This window comes from Protopterus annectens, chromosome 16.part0 (genome assembly GCF_019279795.1).
Source record: "Protopterus annectens isolate FY-2018-M chromosome 16.part0, PAN1.0, whole genome shotgun sequence".
NCBI classification, from domain to species: Eukaryota; Metazoa; Chordata; order Ceratodontiformes; family Protopteridae; genus Protopterus; species Protopterus annectens.
The window spans coordinates 853626476-853650719 of NC_056750.1; the positions used below are offsets into that span (position 1 = coordinate 853626476).

Genomic DNA, 24244 nt, shown 5'->3' on the forward strand with positions numbered 1-24244 from the left:
GTTTCTAAAAGTATTGATGTAGGGCCACCTCTGATGTTATGTGGGATGTGATCAATAGCAATAAAGTGAAACTTATGTCCAGTGTGTTGGCCAATGTGTTTGGCCAATGCATTGTCATTTTTGCATTTCTTAATGGCGTACATATGCTGGTAAAACCTTTCTTTAAATTTTCGGTCTGTTTTACCAACATAGTACGCTGAGCAGCTGTCGCAGGTGGCTAAATACACAATGGACTTAGTCTCACAGTTAATTTTATGGTGAATACTGTATCTTTTACCGTTTAACTGGAAAGAGTTTCCTGTCCTTAAACAAATACACCAGTTACAATGTCCACACATGAATGTACCTTTTTGTTTAGAGAGCATGTCAGTATTTTTATGTTTCTCTAACAAAGTTTTTAAATTTTGTCCTCTCCTGTAAACTATAAGGGGCTTGTCGCCTAATTTCTCTAATAGTAAGTTGTTACTGGTGATAAAGTACCAGTTCTTAAACATAATGGAGCGGACTTGATTGGAGTCTGTGCTGTACGTTGTAATAAAGCTAGTTAGAAACTTTTGGGTGTCATTGTTAGTGTGTTCTCTCAGTCTCTCTCTCAACGAGATGAACACAGTTTATTCTAGAAATAGGGGTTATTTTAGAGACTTGTTTCTCTCAGGTAAGATAGATAGTGATACTCACCACTTTATAGACATCACACCACCTAAGACCCCCTATTATCTTTGGAATCCCTAAAATTCACAAAGACCTTTACAATCCGCCTATGAGAGCTCTCGTAGACGGCAGGTCATCCATGACCCACCCCTGCGCTCGTCTAGTTGACAACATCTTGTCCAGATACCTTAAACGAATCCCTGGTATCTGTAAGGGTTCCTGGTCTTTCCTTTCTGACATCAATAAACTCATTTTAGACTCTTCATGTAATTTCCTCACCATAGACGTGGTGGACCTCTACACCTCTATACCACACTTAGAGGCCACAGAATGGATAGCCAGCATCATGACTCATTTAGGAGCCCCCAAAGACGAGATTGACACGGTCACTGAACTCTTGGAGATTATTTTAACATCCAATTTCTTTATCTTTGAAAAGCAATACTTTTTACAAATACAAGGTATTGCAATGGGGTCACCTTGTGGCACATGTGTTGCCAACGCTTTTGTAGCTTATTGGGAGAGACAATTTATACTTGACAACCCAAGTTTTAAACACCAGTTGGCTTACTACACTAGATACCTTGATGATATCTTTATCATATTCAAGGGCTCAGAGAAGGATGCAGTGGATTTGATTGAATACATGAATAACACCACCCAATTTTTCAAGTTTACACATTTCTCTACATTCTCCATTGACTATTTAGATGTTAGACTGGAAAAAAACACAATGGATGGTTCCCTGATTTCTTCAATTCACAGGAAACCAACCTACTGTAACTCATTTCTCCATTTTTCTAGTCAACATCCATTCAAGCAAAAAAGATCAATAGTCAAGGGACAACTTATCAGAGTGGCTAAGATGTGCAGTACTGAAGCTAATTTTAACATAGAATGCCAACTGTTGTTTGACATGTTTAGTAGCCGTGACTACCCTGAGGCACTAATCTACGATTTAAAACAAGAAGTCAAAAACAAGAGACTGGGGGTTTTTATAAACCCCTTTTGGGCAACAATCATGAGGTCCCCATCGCTGTTTCTTCTTCTTTTGAGGTTCCACATTCAACCTCAAGTACCCTCTCGCTGCAAACTAGCAATGACACCCAAAAGTTTCTAACTAGCTTTATTACAACGTACAGCACAGACTCCAATCAAGTCCGCTTCATTATGTTTAAGAACTGGTACTTTATCACCAGTAACAACTTACTATTAGAGAAATTAGGCGACAAGCCCCTTATAGTTTACAGGAGAGGACAAAATTTAAAAACTTTGTTAGAGAAACATAAAAATACTGACATGCTCTCTAAACAAAAAGGTACATTCATGTGTGGACATTATAACTGGTGTATTTGTTTAAGGACAGGAAACTCTTTCCAGTTAAACAGTAAAAGATACAGTATTCACCATAAAATTAACTGTGAGACTAAGTCCATTGTGTATTTAGCCACCTGCGACAGCTGCTCCGCGTACTATGTCGGTAAAACAGACCGAAAATTTAAAGAAAGAATTTACCAGCATATGTACGCCATTAAGAAATGCAAAAATGACAATGCATTGGCCAAACACATTGGCCAACACACTGGACATAAGTTTCACTTTATTGCTATTGATCACATCCCACATAACATCAGAGGTGGCCCTACATCAATACTTTTAGAAACCAGGGAACTTGAATGGCAGATAAAATTAGACGCATTTCATTTTCCAGGTTTAAATGAAAACTGTAATATCTCTTGCCTTCTTAAACATAAAAGTTACTTGAGATAATTGCATGATCTCACACTTGCTAACACCTGGTTTCACCTAAAAAACTTTACAATTTTGCCGCTATTGTACACTTATGGCATTCCCATTACACTAAAATAATTTCTCCCATATTACTTCTTCACATTATAAAGATTTGATAGGCATTTCTAACAGCTAAGTTTAAAAACTTTTTAAAAATTTTTATGGTACAGATATGCACTGCATAAGGGATTTGAATGTTTGTTTTTTAATACACCCTTTAATATCATGTATAATAAGTTAGTTTTTATTTTAAACCTATTTTGGCTCCCCCCTGGATGAGTCCTTGAGTTGATCTCAACACGGCATAGAATTTTCAAGCCATTTGTCTTAATAGTTTAACATCAATAGGTGTGTATTTGGATGTTATAATGTTTTGCAACTCCATTTTTTGAACAATTCTATCAGTCTTACAGACTGACACTTTCTGATGTTTTTAATATTTTTATAATTCACCATGTCAACCTCTTGGGAAATGAAAAAAAGAGGAAGTGACGTGTTTTTAATTATCTAATTAATGTATTTAAATCTTGCATTGTTGGCGCCAAACTGTTTGTTCGCTGAAGAAGCTACAACATTTGTTAGTAGCGAAAACGCTGTGATTTACTCTTAATAAAAACTTGCGTTAAGAAGAAATTATACTACTGGACTTTTTGAGCTTTTTCTGGGATTCCTGTGCCTTTTTGTATTGCTTTTTAACAAGTAGGTAGGAACCCCGCATAGTCTTATTTTTAGTTCATTACCTTGCATTTTGTTTTTATTGGTGCATGATCTGAAGTCGTTACTGGATGTTGATGCTTTCATAATATTTCCTATAGAATCTTCTACATAAGTTGTCTGATGATTCTGTAGTACTTTCTGATAACACCATACATTCCCAGAAGGTATCTGTCTCTAAATACCCTATATACCTGAATAAGATCTCCTCTTAGATATCTATAAAAGACACTGTGCAAGTTCAGGTATTTTAGTCTCTCATAACTTAAATTTTCACATCCATGGATGCCCTTGGTATATTTCCACTGTACTCTTTCCAGTTTACTCATGCTTGTTTTCTTAGAGTTTCCATATTGTTATTCCATACTGAAGTTTGAGTCTAATGTAACTAACATTGACTTCATCATTTTTGATTTCCTAGACTTTATAAATCTTTTTTATACAAACTATAGTTCTGTAACTTTCATTAACCAGTTGGCTGATATGATTAGAAAAACTCATAGCTGAATCTACCCCTATACCAAGGTCCTTTAATGAGTCTACAATTTCAATCGCTGTGTGCTGTATTGAATATTCCCCTTTCAGTTTGTTTCCCAAATCTCATATGCTTAGTTTTTGATGCATTTATCAGCATATTATTCTCCTGTGCCCAAATGGTCAATTTAATCAAGTTATTTTGCAGATGTGCCTTCTCTGTAATGCATGTAATCAGTTTACCCAATTTCAGGTCATCTGCTTATAGACAGTAGAACACCTCAGATGAAAAAGTTAGGTCTGAAAGATATGACCTAAACAAGTAAGGTCCTAGGACAGAGGCCTGTGGGACATCCTGACTGTAACCAAGGATTTCACCTGTCTAGTTGCTGTATACTTGCCATGTCCTATTTCTTAGCCATGCAGCTATCTGTCTCATCAAGAGCACATCGATACCTAGTTGTACTAATTTAGTGATCAGTGTTTTGTGTATTTCCCTGTCAAATGCTGAAGTTAAAGTTATACATATTACATCACAGCACAATTTTTCATTCATAGCTCTGTTATAGTAATGTTGTCCTATTCTCATGTTGCGATATTCATAACTGTAGGGAGGTTGCTATCTGCAGCACTGGACATCCTGCCAGTATACCAAAGTCTTAAGAGCAGGGGTATGTGCGACATTTAATGTCAGAGCCATAAACAGACGGCTGTAAAAGTGACATCTGCACATACCCACTTCAGAACTTTCCTGCTGCAGTGGTCTTCGGATCTGTGATTGCCAGCTTCGGGAAGCAGTTCACTCGTTTGATGGCCGTCTGCTATGGAAAAATACCCTTTGGGTTTTTTGTTATCTATTCCTTAGCTTTTCAGATGTACATGTCAACTAGAAAGGGGAAGTGTACTTGTGGAAGACAAATTCCACACAAGGACCTGGATAAGTGCTTGTTTTGTCTAGAGGAGGCCTACGACCATATGTCTTGCGACATTTGTAAATCATTTGCGCCTAAAACTTTGCAGCCGTCTGGCTGCTCTCAACCTTCATCTCAAGAACCAGAGACTCTGGCATATAGCGTTGGGTATGGAGGGCAGGTTAGGTACTTCCAATGAGCCACCTAGGAAGAAGGCCAAAAAAAGTTAGGCCCAATGCCCATGCTGCACCTCAGGAGTCCAGTGAGACTCTTGAGGCAGATGTTAGCCCAGAGTCCCATCGGACGTCTGTTTCTCCGTTGGAACCGGGAACCGTAATGGAAGTCAGCCCAATGGAAACGCTGACTGTCTGCTGAGGTTGATCAGCCATCAGTACCCGATGGCGAGGGGGAACCATGGCTTTTGGCATTGGAAGGGCCTACTCCTGCTCTGCAATCCTCCCCGACGTCAGCCTGTTAATCGACCCATCCTTCAACTCCTCTGAAGAGAAAACAAAAATTAAAACATACAGAACAGCAATCTGCCCCTGGATGAGACGTTTTCTCCCAAAATCTTTTCAGGGCTTTCCAGGCCCACCAATCATAGGTACCTCCACCTTCTCCTCCTGTTCAGGCCTTGGAGTCTGAGGAAGAATATGCCTCCTCTGAAGACTCCCTGACTTACTGCTGTCAAATTGAAACTCCCAGGAACTTCATTACCCCCGAGGAATATCAGTTCTGAATATCCAGGGGAAGATTTTTTTGTTTTGGACATACTATCTCTCTTATGAGAGAACTCTTCAAATGGCAGGCCTCAGATGTCTCAAACCAAAAAGAGGTATTTTTAATTACTACAGATTGATCAACAATCATCATATGCAGTCCCTCCCTTGCTTCCAGCCTTTCAAGATGCCTTTTTTGGCTACTTCACAGTCCCCTGACTGTTAACCCCTAGCTTCTAAACGCCCAGACAGGGTTCTATAAAGTTCCTCAGGATGCAGAGTACCTGTTCAAGAACCCCCCTGCAGACCCTGCAGTCATAGTCTCCTCTGACAAATCCTGTAGGCAGCTGCCTTCTACCTCTTTATTCCCTACTGACAAGGACAGCAAGTTTATGGATAGGCTAGGGAAGAAGGTCTGTACTTTTTCTACTCTTGGCATCAGAGCCCTTAACTATCAAACCCACATGACCAGGTTTGTTCTAGACACCCTTTCTAAGGTTTAAGCCCTCATACCTGATGTACCAGACTTGCATGCTAAGACCCAGCTTAACTCATAGGTTCATAGGTAGGTACTAGGCTATCTGCCTGAGGGCATCTATAAGCCTAGCCAGAATGTGTTTGCTTTCGCCGCCCCCGTAGATTAGTTCCCTGTGCCTCTGTCCAGCAGAGCCATTAGTTCTCCTGTGCCTCTGTCCAGTAGAGCCACTGCAGTGATCCCCAGGGTAAATTTTCTGTTTCCCATCCTGTTAGCGAGGGGCTCTACCTAATGTAGATTGGAATCCTGTTCCAAAGCATGGGGACAGGAATCTATCCCTCCAGCACATCCTATTTATTGTGGTGAGGTTTAGATCCATAGAGCATGTAGCTCTCGAGGATTTGGTTTATTTTAGGTGGAGCATATCCATCAATTCTGGGTCGGACATGGCCTTGTATGTCAGGCAGAGATCACCTCTGAGTAAGCGGTATGCAACCGCGTACAGCTGGAGTTTCTTCGGTCGGACTGCATAGGACATCTATTTGAGGCCAGTAATCCTCTTGGTGAGCTACTTCTGTGGTCTTTCCAACTGTTCCAGGTGTCTTGTAAGGTACATCCCAAATGGGGCATTGTACTCTGATGGGTCTGATGAGTGATAAGAAGAGGGGCACAATAACCTCTTTTTTGTTCTAGATGTGAACCCTTTTGTGATTAAGGTGGGCCACATAGAAGGATTTTCTAACCACCTTGGTAATATGATTATCAAAGGAGCGATTACTATCTACTTGGGTCCTCAGATCCCTTATTAAATTTTCTGTATTTCTCTCCACTGCCTCACAGATGACTAGGAACTCCATTTAAGTGCAGTTACGAGACTGTGGAGGCCTCTTCCAAATCTGTAGCATCAGGCTCTATATTGTGAAGATATTTCTGGGTTAGTCTACAACCTCTCCCTTTGGATGTACAAACCAAGTTGTTAGGTGCACCACTAGATAAGGCCCTTTTGGGTGACGCATCTGCTGAACTCCTCGAATCCCTGCAAGAAAAGGGAAAGGAGTTGCCAAATTTAAAACATTTACAGGTTTCACCTATCCCTAGGTACTATAGAAACTACCCTCAAAGGACTATCCTCATTAGAAGAGAGTCATCTTATTCTGCTCCCACCACACGCTGAAGGACGTATACAACCTTGAAAACATTCTACTCATAGACCCCCTTCCTCTTGTAATACCCCCTTTCAGAGGCAGCCTGACCAGGACAGAACCTCTCAACTGTGCCTCAAACCCATACCTATCTCCACCCCCCCCCCCATTCCTTTGCCTCACCCTCTCGGCAGAAGATCACCTCAGAAGCCTGGGTCCTCTCCATAATTCAGAAAGGTTATTTTATGACTTGGTGGGCTCTACCCTCTTTCTGGGGGATACCTCAGCCCCTTCAAGCCAGCTCCATCTTTTCTGCTCTATTCTGCATCAACTTCAGGCCCAGGGCACCATAGAAAAGGTCCCACCCCAGCAGTTAAACAAGGGATTTTATTCAATGATGTTTTTGGTTGCAAGAAAATATGGTCCTTGGAGACTAGTTCTGGATTTGTCCTTTACTCTACCTTTATCTCAAGGTCCACACCCTCAGAATGCTCACTTTGCAGCTGCTGTTGCCCCTCATGCCCTACCAGACTTTTATGGTATCCCTGGATCTGTTGGACACCTACCTTCACATTCCTATTCACCCCCATTACAGGAAATTCCTACAAGTTTCAGTAGGTTTCTTGCATTTTCAATTTTCTGCATTAACTTTTGGGCTCTCCACAGCTCCCAGGGTGTTCACAAAGTCTCTAGCACCAGTGATTGTCCAGTGCAGAGCACAGGGCATTCAAATATACCCATATATAGACGACCTATTAATACTTTACTAGGACCTTCACACCCTGCAACATCACCTAAACCTGGTGACCAGAACCCAGGCAGACCTGGGGTTCACTGTGAACCACGAGAAATCCCACCTGACCCCTACAAAAGACCTAGTCTTTCTAGGGTGCAGGATAAGAACTGACAAGATGGCAGCCTTCATCCCCTGCCAAAAGGTAAAAGACCTTGCTGTTTACCTTTGGAAGCTTCTCTCTCTCTCTTCAGACACTTTCAGCCAGGGAATTCCTGAAAGTCATGGGACACACGGCATCCTTGATACCAATGCTTCCTCTGGCAAGGCTGCGTATGAGGAAGATCCAGTGGATGCTAAAGACTCATTGGGACCAACATTCTCATCCTCTGGATATCTCCCTCCCCTTACTGCCATGCTGAAAAAAAGTTGGATTGGTGGATTATAGCCACCAATGTCAACCAGGGCATACCTTTGCAGTTACCTCCATCCTCACAGCAAATCTTCACAGATGCTTCAGACCTGGGTTTGGGGGACAGTTTTACAACACCAGCAGAAACTAAGCAAAGTGCACGGAGAGTGGTCTCCACTCAGGCAAAGGGACCACATCAGCATCAGCGACAAGGGCCCTTTACTTAGCACTACAGATCTTCAAACCAGTCCTCCTACCAAGCACCTTGAAAGTAGTCACAGACAGTATGACAATCGTACTACATACACAAACAAGGGGGACTAGGTCTTACCCTGTTTGCAGCCTAGCCATACAGATTTGGTGTCTAGCCTGAACTCTGCATATCCACCTGCAAGTAGCGTACATTTCAGAGAATGCTATGGCAGACACACTCAGCAGAACTTCTCCACACACACTCAAATGGATGCTTCACAGAGAGGTGTTTCTAGATCTTCTGCACAAGTGGGGTATTCCTCAGCTAGGCCGGTTTGCCTCTTCCCAGAACAGGCAGATGCCTCTGTTTTGTACGAGGGATCCACATCCCCAGGGGTGGAAAGTGTACTACTCCTCTTTTTCTTAGGTGGGGGTGTACCTTTTTGCTCCCTCCCACTTCACACTGATTCAGAAGGTCCTCTTGAAGATTCAGAGGGACAAACCAAAAGTCCTGCTGGTGACTCCCTTCTGGCCAAGACAGCATTGGTTTCCCCTTCACTTTTTAGCCAAGGGCAATCACCAGAAGTTACCCCACCATCTAGACCTACTCACACAAGACAGGTGGTCCCTAATGCACCCTCAAGTGAGCAATCTCAGGCTCACTTTATGGGCAATAGGGTTTTGATCCCCTACAGGCATCTCTGCTTGGAGGATGTACTCAATGTCCTGCAGAGGCCAGGAAGTCCAGTACTAGGATAAATTATGTAGCAAAATGGAAAAGATTTTCCAGGTGGTGTCATAAGAAAAACCAGGACCCTTTACTTATTCCTGTACCGATGGTTCGTTCTTACTTGTGTGAGCTTCTGTATTCAGGATTAACATACTCTTCTGTTGAGGTCCACTTGTCTGCCATTTCTGCTAGTCTTCATCTGGTACCTCCTCTGGCATCCAGATTAGAGGTTAAGTTCTTTTTGAAAGGAGTCCTCCGTATCAGACACCTTCGTAAGCCAATCCTTCTTGAATGGGACCTATATTTTGTCCTGGAAAAACTCACTTTACCTCCATTTGAGCCAGCCCACTCTGCTTCACTGAAGCTTTGTACCTGGAAAACAGTACTGCTGGTGTTCTTCACATCTGCCAGGAGGGTATCAGAAATTCAAGCCCTGATGGCCATCCCTCCTTACCTCATCTTCCATAAAGACAGGGTCTCCCTCAGAACTAACCCTTCCTTCATGCCTTAGGTGGTTAATGAGCTGTCCGTGAATCAGACCATTAACTTTCCTGTCTTCTTCCCTCAACCTCTTAATTCCGCTGAAAGAATTTTACATTCCCTAGATGTCCACAGACATTGTGGACAAGACCAAATTCATTAGATTGTCTGACCAGCGGTTTGTCTCCTTTCACCCAAGGGCTTTGGGGAATCCAGTCTCTAAACAGACCATCTCTTCATGGATATCTAAGGCTGTCTCTGCATGCCACTCGTTTCATGGTAAAGCCCTATCTGAAAGTGTGAGATATCATTCCACTAGGGCAGCTGCCTCCTCAGCTGCTTTCTTCAGGGGGGTAGACCATGCTTTTATCCTAGAAGCTGCTACCTGGTCTTCAGTCCATACCTTTACCAGGCATTACAAACTAGATTTGGCTTCTAGGGCCAGAAGTGGGTTTGCTAGGTCCATTCTACATGGCCTTGTAGACCTGGGACCTCATCCTTCCCCCTAGGGTCATACCTAAAGTTTTGGTAGTCTCCCTACAGTTATGAATACTGCAACATGAGAATAGAAGGACGTAGAATAGTTGTGTAAGAACTTACTATAACCTTAGATGTCCTTCTCTTCCATGTTGCAGTATTCAGTCCCACCCTACTACTCCCTCCTTTCTGTTTAGCCACCTGGGGGGACAGATTTTTATTTCTCAAATTCCTATATAAAACCCCCGCTGCTGACCCAGAAACTATATCTCAGGGTCCCAAAGGGGTCAACACTTCCACTGCAAAAAACCCTGTCCCCTCAGATAGGGATTCTAGGGCACTGGACAGATGGGGGGAAAAGTTTACACTTCTGCTACCTTGTCTGTAAGGGCTTTAAATTGTCAGTTTCATATGCTTAAATATCAGCAATACTTAGTCACTGCTTAAATAGAAAATGTTGACAAATTCTGAATGTTCAGAAAACAAGGAAATGCAGGATTTATTGCATGCAGCTGAACAAGTGGGAAAGCATACTTTGCAATGTGGTTATGATTCACTGGAGGCCTCTTGCAGGGCCGCTGTTACAAGTTCTGTTATTAGAAGGCATGCTTGGTTAAAGGAACAGAATCTACCTGATCATGTTAAAGCAAAATTATTAGATGCTCCATTACAGCATGATACTTTGTTTGGTGCTAAAGCAGAAGAGGTGTTGAAGAAAATGGAGGATAAAGCGAAATCCATGCAGACAGTTAAGGATTTTTTTTACAGGTACAGCCACTCAGATTTAGCAGGAACTGGCCTTCCAAAAACTGGTCCTTTCCAGTGTCAGACAGTCCACAGAGGCAGATACAGACGTCCCAGAGGCAGATCTCAGCCCCAAGGCTCATACAGGCCTAAACAATGGGGTGCTCCCACCTCCAAAAGCAGAGAAGACAAATCACAGCCTTACAGGAAACAGTCCCAATGACTTTCCTCTGCCAGATCCAAGCACTTTTCTTTTACAAGCCCCCTTAGGGGGAAAATAGCACTTTTTTCACCAAATTGGCAAATGATTACCCAAGACAAATAGGTCTTAAACATAGCGTCCCAGGGCTACAGGTTCCATTTTCACACCCTACCAAGGGCAAAAGGTATGCCAGACCTGCCACACAATCAATGGGCAGAGGCACAAAAGCAAATTACAGCCCTCATGGACATGAGGGCCATTCAACAAGTACCACAGCAAGAGCAGGGGCAAGGATTTTACTCAAGACTTTTCTTGGTGCCCAGAAAGGACAAAACCTGGAGACCAATACTGGACCTGTCTATACTAAACACGTTTCTGGAGGTTCCAAAATTCAAGATGTTGACTCTACAGCAGCTACTGCCCATGCTGGGCAAGAAGGCTTGGCTCTCAACTTTGGACCTAAGAGTCATACCTGCATGTCCCAATCAGACAATCTTGCAGAAGATACCTTTGATTCATAGCTGGCTCAATGCACTACCAATTCTCTGTACTGCCCATTGGCTTATCTACTGTGCCCAGGGTCTTCACAAAATGCCTGGCACCAGTAATTGCATTTTGCAGACAGAGGAATTCAGATATATCCCTGCTTGGACGACTGCCTTATTCAAGCAGAGAACAAAGACATTCTTCTAAAGCATCTGGCGTTTGTAAAAAGATTACTAATTTGCCTAGGATACACAGTAAACGAAAAGAAATCAAAATTAGTACCCTCTCAAGAGATAATATTCCTGGGTGCAAGCTTAAATACAACTGCCCAGATGGCTTATCTCACACCAGACAAGCAAAGGCAACTGACTTCTTACTTCAAAAAGTTGGCAACAAAGACCCAGTTATATGCAAGGAAAATCTTGCAGGCCTTGGGCTTCATGGCATCCTGCATTCTACTAATTCCATATGCCAGACTGCATATGAGGAAACTACAATGGTATCTAAAAAGTGTTTGGACTCAGCATTGCCACAGCCTGGAGACAGTAATTACCCTCATTCCCTGCCTGCAACAGGAGTTTGATGGTGGGCACAGGCCTTTCACCACAGCAAAGGTCTGCCATTCACTTTACCCACAGCCAGACAGACACCGACAACAGATGCATCAGATTATGCCTGGGGGGGCCCATATGGCAGGAAAATGTATTCAGGGCACATGGCCTGCAAGCCAGATGCATCTTCATATCAATCAAAAAGAGATGCTAGCTGTTCAGAATGCCCTGACAACTTCCAAGGATCTACTTCATCTAGGACAGCTACTGATAAAGACGGACAATACTACGGTCATGTGGTACATAAGCAGGGAGGCACACATTCCTACCCCCTCTGCAGACAAGCAATGACCTTGTTGGGACACAGCATTGACTTATCAAGTTCACCTGCAAGCACAATTCCTGCCAGGAAAAAAATACTCTGGCAGACGAACTAAGCAGAAACCTCATGGATCCCCACGAGTGGAAACTGGATCCACAAGTCTTCAGCATGATAATGAGGAAATGGGGATGCCCAGACATAGATCTATTTGCCTCCCCTCACAACTGCCAGTTAGAGATTTTGCACAAGGATTTATCACAAACAAGCATGGAGAGTCGACACCCTATCCGTCAGCTGGAAAAACTTAACAGTATATGCCTTTCCTCCACTGCCTCTCCTTCCCAAGGTACTCCTAAAGGTCAGACAAGAGAAGCCAGAAATGATACTGATTGCACCAGACTGGCCATGCCAGCATTGGTACCCAATCCTAAAGAGCTTGTCTCAAGGTCCAGCATGGATATTCCCTCAAACTTTTCACTTGCTGACCCAACAAAACAATCAGATCCTGCACAGCCAGCTCAGGACCTTCAATCTGGCAGCATGGTGGATAATGTAGCCATTCAGAACACTCCTCTTTCAAAAGGTGTTATGGATGTTATCTTGGAGGCCAGGAGGCCTAGTACCAAAAAATCTTATGCAAAAAAATGGAAGAGATTCTGTGCATGGAACCAGGGACAAGGCATTGACACGTATGTACCAAATATTCCTCAGATTTTACAATACCTAACTGAGATGCTGGACAAAGGCCTTTCCTTTTCATCAATTAAGATTCATGCCTCTGCCATTTCAGCCCATTACAATACGGAACCACCTCTCTTTTCTCATCCTTTAATAAGACAGTACCTCAGAGGGGCCAAAAACATCAGGCCTCCAAGGAGAGCAGCAATTCCGGCATGGGACCTCAATTATGTCTTGGAAAAATTCACACTGCCTCCCTTTGAGCCAGCCTCAACAGCTGATATAAAATTCTTATCCTGGAAAATAGCTCTGCTCCTAACAATAACCTCTGCAAGATGAGTCTTGGAGTTACAAGCACTCATGGCTGTGGAACCTTTTATCATTTTTCATTCAGACAGGGTTTCTCTGAGGGCAAACCCAACATTTATGCTTAAGGTGGTGTCCAGTGTGGCCCTCAACCAAACCATTCACTTTGCCTACCTTTTATCCAAACCCACAGAACAAGGGTGAGAAAATTCTGCATTCTTTGGACATACACAGGCAGCTACACTTCTCCTTGGACAGAACTAAAGCTTTCAGAAAGACTGAGCAACTTTTAGTGTCATATGATGCAGGATCACAAGGAAAGGCAGACTATTTCTAAGTGGATAGGTCATTGCATCCGTTTCTGCTATTCTCAGCATGACAAATCAGTGCTTAAGGGCATTAGGCCTCATTCTACCAGAGCAGCAGCCACTTCAGCAGCCTTCCTCAGAGGAGTACCATCCAAAGACATCTTAGAAGCTGCAACTTGGAGTTCTGTGCAAACTTTTACAAAGCACTACCACTTACCTCTTTACTCTAAATCCAGAGCAGGCTTTGCCACTGCAGTGCTGTAGGGCCGTATAGCCTCTCATAATCCTATTTAGCTCAGCCTCCCATCCTCAGCTTTGGGTTTCAACCCAAGAGTAATGACTGCAACAGTGAAACACGATGAACATAGTACAGTTGTGTACCTACCATAAATGTAGATGTTCGAGTGTATTCACTGTTGTCGAAGTTACCCTCCCTCCATCCTCCTTTCTTTTGCTGGGGTTTATCTGTACTTCTCTATTCTATACACCCTATGTGGTGTATTTGCTTGTAGATGAAGTAAATGTTTCTTTACTGCATGTATGTTTATTGGCATAATATATTTAGCCTACCCTTTTGGGGGCACCTGACATCTGGTGCAAGAAAAACTGAAGAAAATGGCGTTGGCTGCTTCTTTTATACCCCTGGCGCACTGACGTCAGGGAAGAAGCGACAGCAACCGATGCCGGACCAGGACTTTGGAATTCAGGCCGACTGCAGGTAGCCTGCCAGCAGAATAACCCAAGAGTAATTACTGCAACAGTGAATACACTCTAACATATACATTTATGGTAGGTACACAACTGTACTTTTTAAGTCCCAGCCTATCCAGTTCTGACATTAACTTATCCAGTGTTATCTTCGTTATTTTTCCACAACATGAAAGTAAACTTTAAGGGTCTATATGACTCTGGGTTTGTCCTACTTCCCTTTCCCTTGAAGACACGGTTTAATAACTGCAGGTCTCCAGTCTTGAAGCATCTCTCTATATTTATATGACCTAGTGAGTAATAGATATAAGGGTACCATAAGTTCTTGCTGAAGTATTCTCAGGTCATAGTTACTAATCCCATCTCCTCCCTGTGTTTTGATCCAGTTTGATCAGTTCTTTTTTCAATATAATGTAATTTGATTCCAGTATCTGAGATTACCTGGATGTCACTAGGAAGACAATTTATTGCCCCTTTTGTGGAGCCAAACTGTTTTGCATAACATTTTTTAAGTATATCTATAGTCTGTGTCTGAGAATAAATTTTAGAATCTGCACGCAGTTTATCAGTTTGTGTGTCTACTCCTTCCACATCTTGTGTATCTATAAAAAGGTTTCCTATTATTCTCAATGTCTTTATATAAATTTTCTTCAAATTAGTCTTGATCTTGTCTCACACTGTTTAACCTGTGTCCAGCTTGTTTATTTCAGGTTTCAAAGTTGTAGTTCAATCTCTCTTCCATTTCTTATATTTTTCTCATGTTTTAATCAGATATCTTGTTCTTATGGAAATTTATCTCCTTAATGTTGTATGCTTAGATCCTGATGTTAAAACATTTTTTTTTTTTTTGCACTCAGTTTCTCTTTCAAAACTTTCCACATTCCATCAGCAGTTTTTCCACTGAACATGTTCCTGTGAAATATAATTTGTCTAGTGTAGCCCAGTTCTTGCACCTTGGGGAATAGTATGTAAATATTATGTAAATTCTGTCAGTCCCTGCTACTGAATTTGCATGTTTCATACCAGAAGTCTGCTCTTTTTTTTTTTTGTTATATTTTCCCTTCTGTGTCCCCCAGATAAACATTCACTGCTGCAAATCAAATTCCAGTCCCTGTCAAAAATTAATATTCCCTGTTGAAAATTTTCTCCCATAATTTTCTTAAATTCCATTATAGCAGTTTTTGGTGGAATATAAATACATGCCAGTGTAATCCTTCTCCTGTGCTAGTAGCCCCTTACTACCACAAGTGTACTCCCCCATCTACCACTGTTGGAGCCCCTGTAGCAATTGGTGTAATTACTCCCCTTTTCCTCTGTCCATGACATTCTGTTAAATATTCTGAAAGGTTCCCTATAACGTGATTGAAACCTTAGGTTATCGAACACCAATACGTCGCTCACAAAATGTCGAAGTCTGAAAATTGCAGATGGATATTTCCACACAGGGAAGCCAGTTGTTTGGCCGTTAAGCGGATTTTGTTCTTTCTCCAGTGTAGAGCGATCTCGGAGTTGATATATTTAGTTGGGGGGGGGGGCAAAACCCCCCACTTTATTTCTGTTTATAACTTTTTTTTTTTTATTTGGCCAATGGTATTGTTTCCCTGTGTGGAAACGGCCATTTTCAATCTTAAGGGTTCGATATTTTGTGATCAACCTTTAGGTGTTCAATAACCTAAGGTTTCGATCATGTAATATAGACCCATTCCGAAATGCTCTATTTATCAAATTCACTTCCTGATTTCTTTCCAGATGTCTCTGTTGCAATACAGCTGTTTGCACTTTGGATTTCTTACATACATACAAATATTTCATGCACGGGTATTAATGCCCTTTTAGCCTGCCAAAATACCAACACACTTGTTGCCATCATAAGTGGTCAGGCTGTTCTTAGAAACATCAGAACTAGTACTTGCTGTAATATAATTTTGTAGTCTGTTCCATGCATCAGCTGCTCTCTGAGAACCAATTAGTACACTTCTCATTCCTATAGAATCCTCTACATAGGCTGTCTGATGATTTCATACTACTTTTTGATAACCCCAAACATTCCCAGAGTTAGTTGCCCCTAAATGCACTATATACCCAAGTAAGATCTCCTGTTACATATCTATGAGACACTGTGCAAGTCAAGATATTTTAGTCTTTCATAAAAACTTAAATTTTTGCATCCATGGATGCCCTTGGTATATTTCCAGTGTACTCTTTCCAGGTTACTCATGCTTGTTTTCTTAAAGGATTATATATTGTTATTCCATACTCAAGTTTGGGTCTAATGTAACTAGCAAACAATCAATTCATCATTTCTGATTTCCTAGACATTATATTTTTTGTACAACCTATAGTCCTCTGTCATTGACTAATTAGTTGACATGATTAGAAAAAAAAAATCAAAGTTGGATCTACCCATATACCCAGATCTTAAATGAATGTACAGCTTTTTCAATCACTGTTTCATTAAATATTCACCCTTCAGTTTGTCTCCCAAATTTCATGTTTAATTTTTTGATTTATCAGCATATTGTATTCCTGTACCCATCTTCATCTTCTAATACAGTAGCATCCACTCTGTCAGTTATTACAAAGGAATGGTCCTAGCAGCAGAGAACTGAGAAAAGCGACTACTTTCCTGATTTAAGTATTTTTTGCTGTTTTTTTACCTGAAATACCTTCTCTTGCTTACGTTGAACAAGCTTAAACTGTTTTTCTAACTGTTTGTTGCATTATATATTATCTGCACTTAAAGTTTCATTTAGTCGAAAACTGGTCGAAAGTTTGTTAATTTAACTGTTGAGGCTGCCCACTAAAGTGTGCTAGCCTGTGTAACTGATTTATTGCTGTTTCCTGCATTTCTATGTGCTTTCTATCTCAAAAACAAAAAAAAATCCTTGTTTTCCCACCTCTCCTCGACTAGTTTAGACCAGTAATACAGGCTTTGCTGTATTCTGGGCTGTGGTGTAGTTCCTGTGGTGTCCATTGCCTTACTTGGATTAGAAGGAAGTTTCTTTGCTCACCAGTGGGAGTGGGGAGCCTTGAGCAGCCTATCTGTCCCTGAAGGAGTGACTTCAGCACAAGAGCTTGTAGTAATTGGTTGTTTTGGACCATTTCTAGCTCTTTTGAAGTTCCCTGTTTAAAATCCATGTTTGCACGGCTTTTGCTGGTTGTAAGCATAGCGCCGGTTAAACAAGGTTAAACTTTTTCTGGCTCCGCCAAGTTTGCTCTTCAAATTTTCCCTTAAGAAAGCTCTACTCTTATAATAATCTAGTCTAATCGCTTTATTATAAGCCTAGCACTTGTTCTCAAAACCTCTCTTCTAAGTAAGCACTCGCTAACTAAAGTAAGCACTACATCCACCTACCTTCCCTGTGAGTACCCACTTCCCTTAAAGGCACAGAACTCCCTTATAATATTCTAGCATGTCGAGTGGTAGATTGCTGGCATCCTCTCCAGTTCAGCTGGTTAATCTGGGAATCTTGAGATAATGCTACAATTGTCTCATGTACACAGACAACCCTCTCCTCCTCCCAGCAAACACAAATACATGTGAGAGCTGCAACTATATAGCCAAACTGGAGGCTGAACTCTCTCAACTCAGGACTGGCAAGACCAGACAGGAGGAGAAGGTAACCACACACACACACACCAAACCCAGTCCCACATTGACCAACCACAACTGCAAACCAAACACATAAAAACACAAAGACATACTCTGAGGCTCTAACAAAAAACTTACCAAAACAACAGAGGCTCCCAAAGTAGACACCCAAAAATCCATCACCTCAAAACATAACACATGCATCACATACTTCAATAAATCATTGTGTCAAACAGTCACAGCCCTTAAGGCCAAACACCATGCCTGATACACTAGTAATAGGTGACTCTATAGTCAGACACACTGACGTTCCGCTTACTAGGCTGAACAAGGAGAGGGTAACGGTGAGCTGCTTATCGGGAGCTAGGATCAGCCACATAACACACGCACTCATGTCACTCCAAAGCAAGTACAAATATGACTCCGTCATTGTCCATGCCGGCGTGAATGACCTGAGACGTACCTCCCTGGACTACATGAAAAGAGACATAGAGGAGCTCTCTGATTATGTAGCCCAGGCTGGTATGACCCTGACCCTGAGCAGCATCTTGCCCTCACCAAGAATGATGCCACAATACAAAGACAAGATGACCAGCTTTAATAATTGGCTCAAATACTGGTGTCATTCTAGGGGGATCCAATGTCTGTTTGCTTGGGATGACATGCTGGACAAGCCACGCTGCTTCGCAAGGGATATCTTGCATCTGTCACCACTGGGCTTCCGGATATTGGCTAAGGTTCTTGCCTCCCCCATTCAAAAGACAAACCCACCTCCTTAGAAAACAAAAATGGAAAAAAATTAAGGGTAATGCTGCTCAACGCCAGAAGTCTAAATCTCAAGATGCAGGCTCTCGAAGCACTCCTCAGTATGGAGGACATTGATGTCTGTGCAGTAACTGAAACCTGGTTCAAGGCTCCTGAGAGCACCCCAGCGCTACCAGGCTATACCTCGTATCATGCTTTTCGGCCCCAAAACTCGGGCCAAACCAAAAAGGGAGGGGGAGTGTCCACATTCATCAAGGACACCCACACCTCCAGGTTAGTGGCAACACATGAAGCATCAGAGACCATCCAGGTGCAACTAACCGTAGGAAAAACTGCTATACAACTGGTAGCATGTTACAGACCACCCTCCCAATCTCAGGAACCCCACTTAGCCTTCCTGAAGACATTGGAGGATATGAATGTCTCACCAAACACCATCATATTGGGAGACTTCAACTACCCTAACATAGACTGGGTGCATTATTTTAGCCCAAACACCCTAGCCCAAAGGTTCCTGGAATTCATAAATTCAAACGCAATGGAACAGCTAGTCACCTCTCCCACAAGGGGAGATAATATACTAGACCTGATCATCACAAACATGGGGACAAAGTGCTCCACACCGGAAGTATACCCTTCACTAGTGAGATCTGACCACAAACTAATCACGCTGGATATACATATCCCACCTCCACCCCCAACACAAAAGACTATAGTGAAAAACTTCTCAAAAGCCGACTTTACACTTCTTAAAACTGAGATGGTATCCTTTAAGCCCACTGGGACAGTGGAAACCACATCCCACAATGCAGAATCCTTCACAAATGCCTTCTACGGACATCTCCAAGAATGCATGGATCATGCAATCCCAAATAAAACCAAGACCCTCTCCACCAAGGGCAGGCGTCCTGTCTGGTGGACCCCAGCCATAAACAAATTGTATAACAAAAGAAGGAATCTACTGCACGACAGAGCAAAATCCCATAAAGAGAGGGCATCTCTGATCAGCACTAGTAGAAAGCTACGTTCTCTCATAAAAACATCCAAGGCCAACTTTGAGAGAAAAATCGCTATGGACACTAAAGATAACCACAAGGCCTTCTTCAGCTATGTTAGAAACCTGGGCGGAAACCCTCAGATATGTTCAGAGTTAGTTCACAATGACAAAAAATACACTGAACCCACAGATATTGCCAACATTCTGGCAGACAGGTTCAGTGCAAATTTCTCCCTTCCCTCACCCCCAAAAGAAGAAATACTTATCCCAGCTGAATGTAACCTCCCTGTCATCTCAGATGTCCAGGTGAGAACCGCCCTCAGCAAAGCTAAAAACACAGCATCAATGGGACCTGACTGTATCCCAGGTTGTGTGCTACGTGAACTCCAAGAGGAGCTAAACCCGCACATAAAAATGCTATTTAACCTTAGCCTTACTACAGGATATGTACCTGAAAACTGGCGTACAGCAACAGTAGTCCCACTCCACAAAGGAGGCACCTCTACTGACCCTGGTAACTACCGCCCCATAAGCTTAACCAGCCTGGTCTGCAAAGCTATGGAAAGAATCATTATGGAACTAATAAACAGAGACATTGGGGACTTATAGACACTTGATCCCACCCAGTTTGGCTTTGTAAAAGGCAGATCCTGCCTTTTAAACCTGGTTGACTTTTTCGAAACAGTCACTAGAGCCATTGACGAGGGCAAAGTAAGTCCATACAGCCTACCTGGACTTGGCTAAAGCTTTCGACACAATACCCCACTCTGGCATCATAGACAAGCTCAACAGCTTAAATGTAAATCCATATGTCACAAGATGGGTGGCAAACTGGCTAAAGGATAGAACCTATAAAGTCAAAATTGCTGGAGCCATGTCAGACTCAAAGCCAGTGACAAGTGGTGTCCCACAGGGCTCTGTCCTGGGACCCCTCTTGTTCGGCATTTATTTCTCAGATGTGAAAGCAAACATGGGAGGGTTGTGGCTGACAACGTTCGCAGATGACTGCAAACTAGGCGCCATAGTTGATACACCAGCTGACACATACATCCTACAGAAAGGCCTCACTGAAACGGACAACTGGTGCCGGAGTCATGACCTTAAACTAAATGCCAAAAAATGTATAGTCATCCCCTTTGGGAAAAACAAAGTGCCCACAAATTATCACATAGGCGGTAACCCACTGACTACGGAAAAAGTAATCAGAGACCTGGGGACCCAAGTCGATAGTGACCTCTCATTTGACACCCACGTTGCCAAAGTGATTAGAAAGACTTTCTACCTTGCCCACCTTATCATGAAGGGATTCACATCCAGATCAAAGGAGGTTATTGTGCCCCTGTACTCCTCCCTTATCAGGCCCTTGATTGAGTACAATGCCCCATTTGGTATGTACCTCACCCGGCACTTGCAACAGCTAGAGAGACCCCAAAAGTACCTCACCAAGAAGATCAAGGGTCTCCAACATATGTCATATGCTGCCAGACTAAAGAAACTCCAACTCTATTCAGTAGCATACCGCCTACTCAGAGGTGATCTGTGCCTGACGTACAAGGCCATGTCCAATCAGGAGTTGATGGACATGCTCCACCTCAAAAAATCCAAATCCATCAGAACCACGAGAGCTTAAGATTTAAACCTCAGCACAAATATGAATAGGGCATGCTGGAGGGACAGATTCATAACTCAGAGGCTTCCCATACTCTGGAACAGAATCCCAGTTCATGTTAGGCAGAGCCCCTCACTGACTCTCTTCAAGAGAAATCTTGAGTGGATGGGAGATCGTAGGTTTACCCCAGGGGTCATCTCTGTGTCACTGCTAGACAGAGGCACAGTAAACTAATTCTACTATGTAAGGGGGTCTTCACTGTGTCACTACTAGACAGAGGCACAGTATTCTAAATCTATTCTGTACACTTTTGTACCATTACATGGGGTGGCGAAAGCCACATCACTATGGCTAGGCTTATAAATTCCCCAGGGCAGATAGCCTAGTACCAAACTATGAAACTATTAGTCTTATTAATCCTTCTGTTTTCATTGCTTATTAAATTTGCAAGCATACAATTCTTAACCAGGCGGCTTTGTACATCCACAGCTTGAGCCATGTAGTCAGTATCTCTCGTTCTCTTTTTTTCTTAACAGTAATATTCTTCAATCCTTCCACATTTGGTTTGATTTCTTCCTTTTCACCTGTCCCTTGCCTTGTTTTTTCTATCTTCTCTTTTGGAAAAATGATGCCATTTTCTGTAGACTGAAGGTTTTCTGATAGAAAGTTGTTATCCCCTGTAACGTGTGTATTACATAACAAAGCAGTGTCCTTTTTAGTGCATATTGTCTTTACATACCCTTTGTGAGAATATGTACTAAAAAGGACACTGCTTTATGTAACACACAGGTTATGTAAAGTAAAGAGAATACGAACTAAAACACTGTCCTTTTTAGTACATGTTCTAAATTAGATTAGAATTTACAGACTTTACAGACCCTGTGTTACATAACAAAGCAGTGTCCTTTTTAGTACATATTCTCTTTACTTTACAGACCCTGTGTGTTACATAACAAAGCAGTATCCTTTTTAGTACATGTTCTCTATTACAGACCGTGTGTTACATAACAAAGCAGTGCCCTTTTTAGTACATGTTCTCTTTACTTTACAGACCCTGTGTGTTACATAACAAAGCAGTGTCCTTTTTAGTACATATTCTCTTTACTTTACAAACCCTGTAAGCAGTGTCCTTTTTAGTACATGTTCTCTATTACAGACCCTGTGTGTTACATAACAAAGCAGTGTCCTTTTTAGTACATGTTCTCTTTATTACAGACCTTGTGTGTTACATAACAAAGCAGTGTCCTTTTTAAGTACATGTTCTCTTTACTTTACAGACCCTGTGTGTTAATAACAAAGCAGTGTCCTTTTTAAGTACATGTTCTCTTTACTTTACAGACCCTGTGTGTTACATAACAAAGCAGTGTCCTTTTTAGTACATGTTCTCTTTATTACAGACCCTGTGTGTTACATAACAAAGCAGTGTCCTTTTTAGTACATATTCTCTTTACTTTACAGACCCTGTAAGCAGTGTCCTTTTTAGTACATGTTCTCTATTACAGACCCTGTGTGTTACATAACAAAGTAGTGTCCTTTTTAGTACATGTTCTCTTTATTACAGACCCTGTGTGTTACATAACAAAGCAGTGTCCTTTTTAGTACATGTTCTCTTTATTACAGACCCTGTGTGTTACATAACAAAGCAGTGTCCTTTTTAGTACATATTCTCTTTTACTTTACAGACCCTGTGTGTTACATAACAAAGCAGTGTCCTTTTTAGTGCATGTTCTCTTTATTACAGACCCTGTGTGTTACATAACAAAGCAATGTCCTTTTTAGTACATGTTCTCTTTACTTTACAGACCCTGTGTGTTACATAACAAAGCTGTGTCCTTTTTAGTGAATGTTCTATTTACTTTACAGACCCTGTGTGTTACATAACAAAGCAGTGTCCTTTTTAGTACATGTTCTCTTTACTTTACAGACCCTGTGTGTTACATAACAAAGCAGTGTCCTTTTTAGTACATATTCTCTTTCACTTTACAGACCCTGTGTTACATAACAAAGCAGTGTCCTTTCTAGTACATGTTCTCTTTACTTTACAGACCCTGTGTGTTACATAAGCAGTGTCCTTTTTAGTACATGTTCTCTTTACTTTACAGACCCTGTGTGTTACATAACAAAGCAGTGTCCTTTTTAGTACATGTTCTCTTTACTTTACAGACCCTGTGTGTTACATAACAAAGCAGTGTCCTTTTTAGTACATGATGTCCTTCAAGGATGCATCTGCAGTCATAACAAATGGGTTGTCCTGTCGTCAGGCAGCCCTTCGGTCGGCCGGATTCCAAAGTCTGGGTCCGGCTTTGGCTGATGTCGCACTTCACCCGACGTCATCTCTGCTGGTCTTCGGGTATAAAGGCATCGGCCAACGCCATTTTCCTCGGTCTTTCTTGCCGCGTGGCGCCCGAAGCAGAAGCTGTTCGCAAGTGCCAGTCGGTCAGATCCAGAGATTACTACTACCGAATACTACTTCGAAGACTTCTAAAAAGCTAAGTACCCCGTTGGGGACTCTTTCTTGCCTCAGCCGATGTCAGAAAAAGTAAATAACTGTTTAACTTGTGGGAAACAAATACCTCATAAAGATTTTCACTCTTACTGCCTACCTTGCTTAGGCCCAGACCACGACGTAGCAGCCTGTTCAGCCTGTGCTTCCTTCAACCGACGAACGCTTAGGCATCGGTCGGAGTTTGCTGAACAGTTTTTCGGCTCAGATTTTGCGTACATTATGCCGTCGGATCCTCCGACTACCCAAATTGTTAAAAAACACAAAGAAAAAGACCGACACTCGCGGTCCGCGGTTTCGGCCGAAACCACGGTAAAGCAAGCCGCGAGTGTCTCGGTTTCGGCCGAAACCGAGAAAACGGGTCAATCTTCAGCCGAATCCATGACTACTACTGAGGCTCCTGCTACCTTAGTTGAATCGGCCTCTGAAGTTTTGCCTACTACTGTGGTTCCTAGTGAATTATCAGACACCATCCCTTTGGATGTCTCTACCCCAGCACGTGGTGCTGCTAGGCCTCCTGCAGCCATGTCTATTAAGGCCTTTGCCAGGGCTAAAGCAGCCAAAACTGTTAA

At 42.3% G+C, this 24244-nt stretch overlaps 1 protein-coding gene across 3 annotated transcripts in view; it reads left to right on the top strand.

The window, feature by feature from the left end:
* Positions 1 to 24244, top strand: part of TOX4 (TOX high mobility group box family member 4) — a 966801-nt gene that overhangs the window by 427242 nt on the left and 515315 nt on the right. The gene's annotated exons all lie outside the window — the stretch shown is intronic.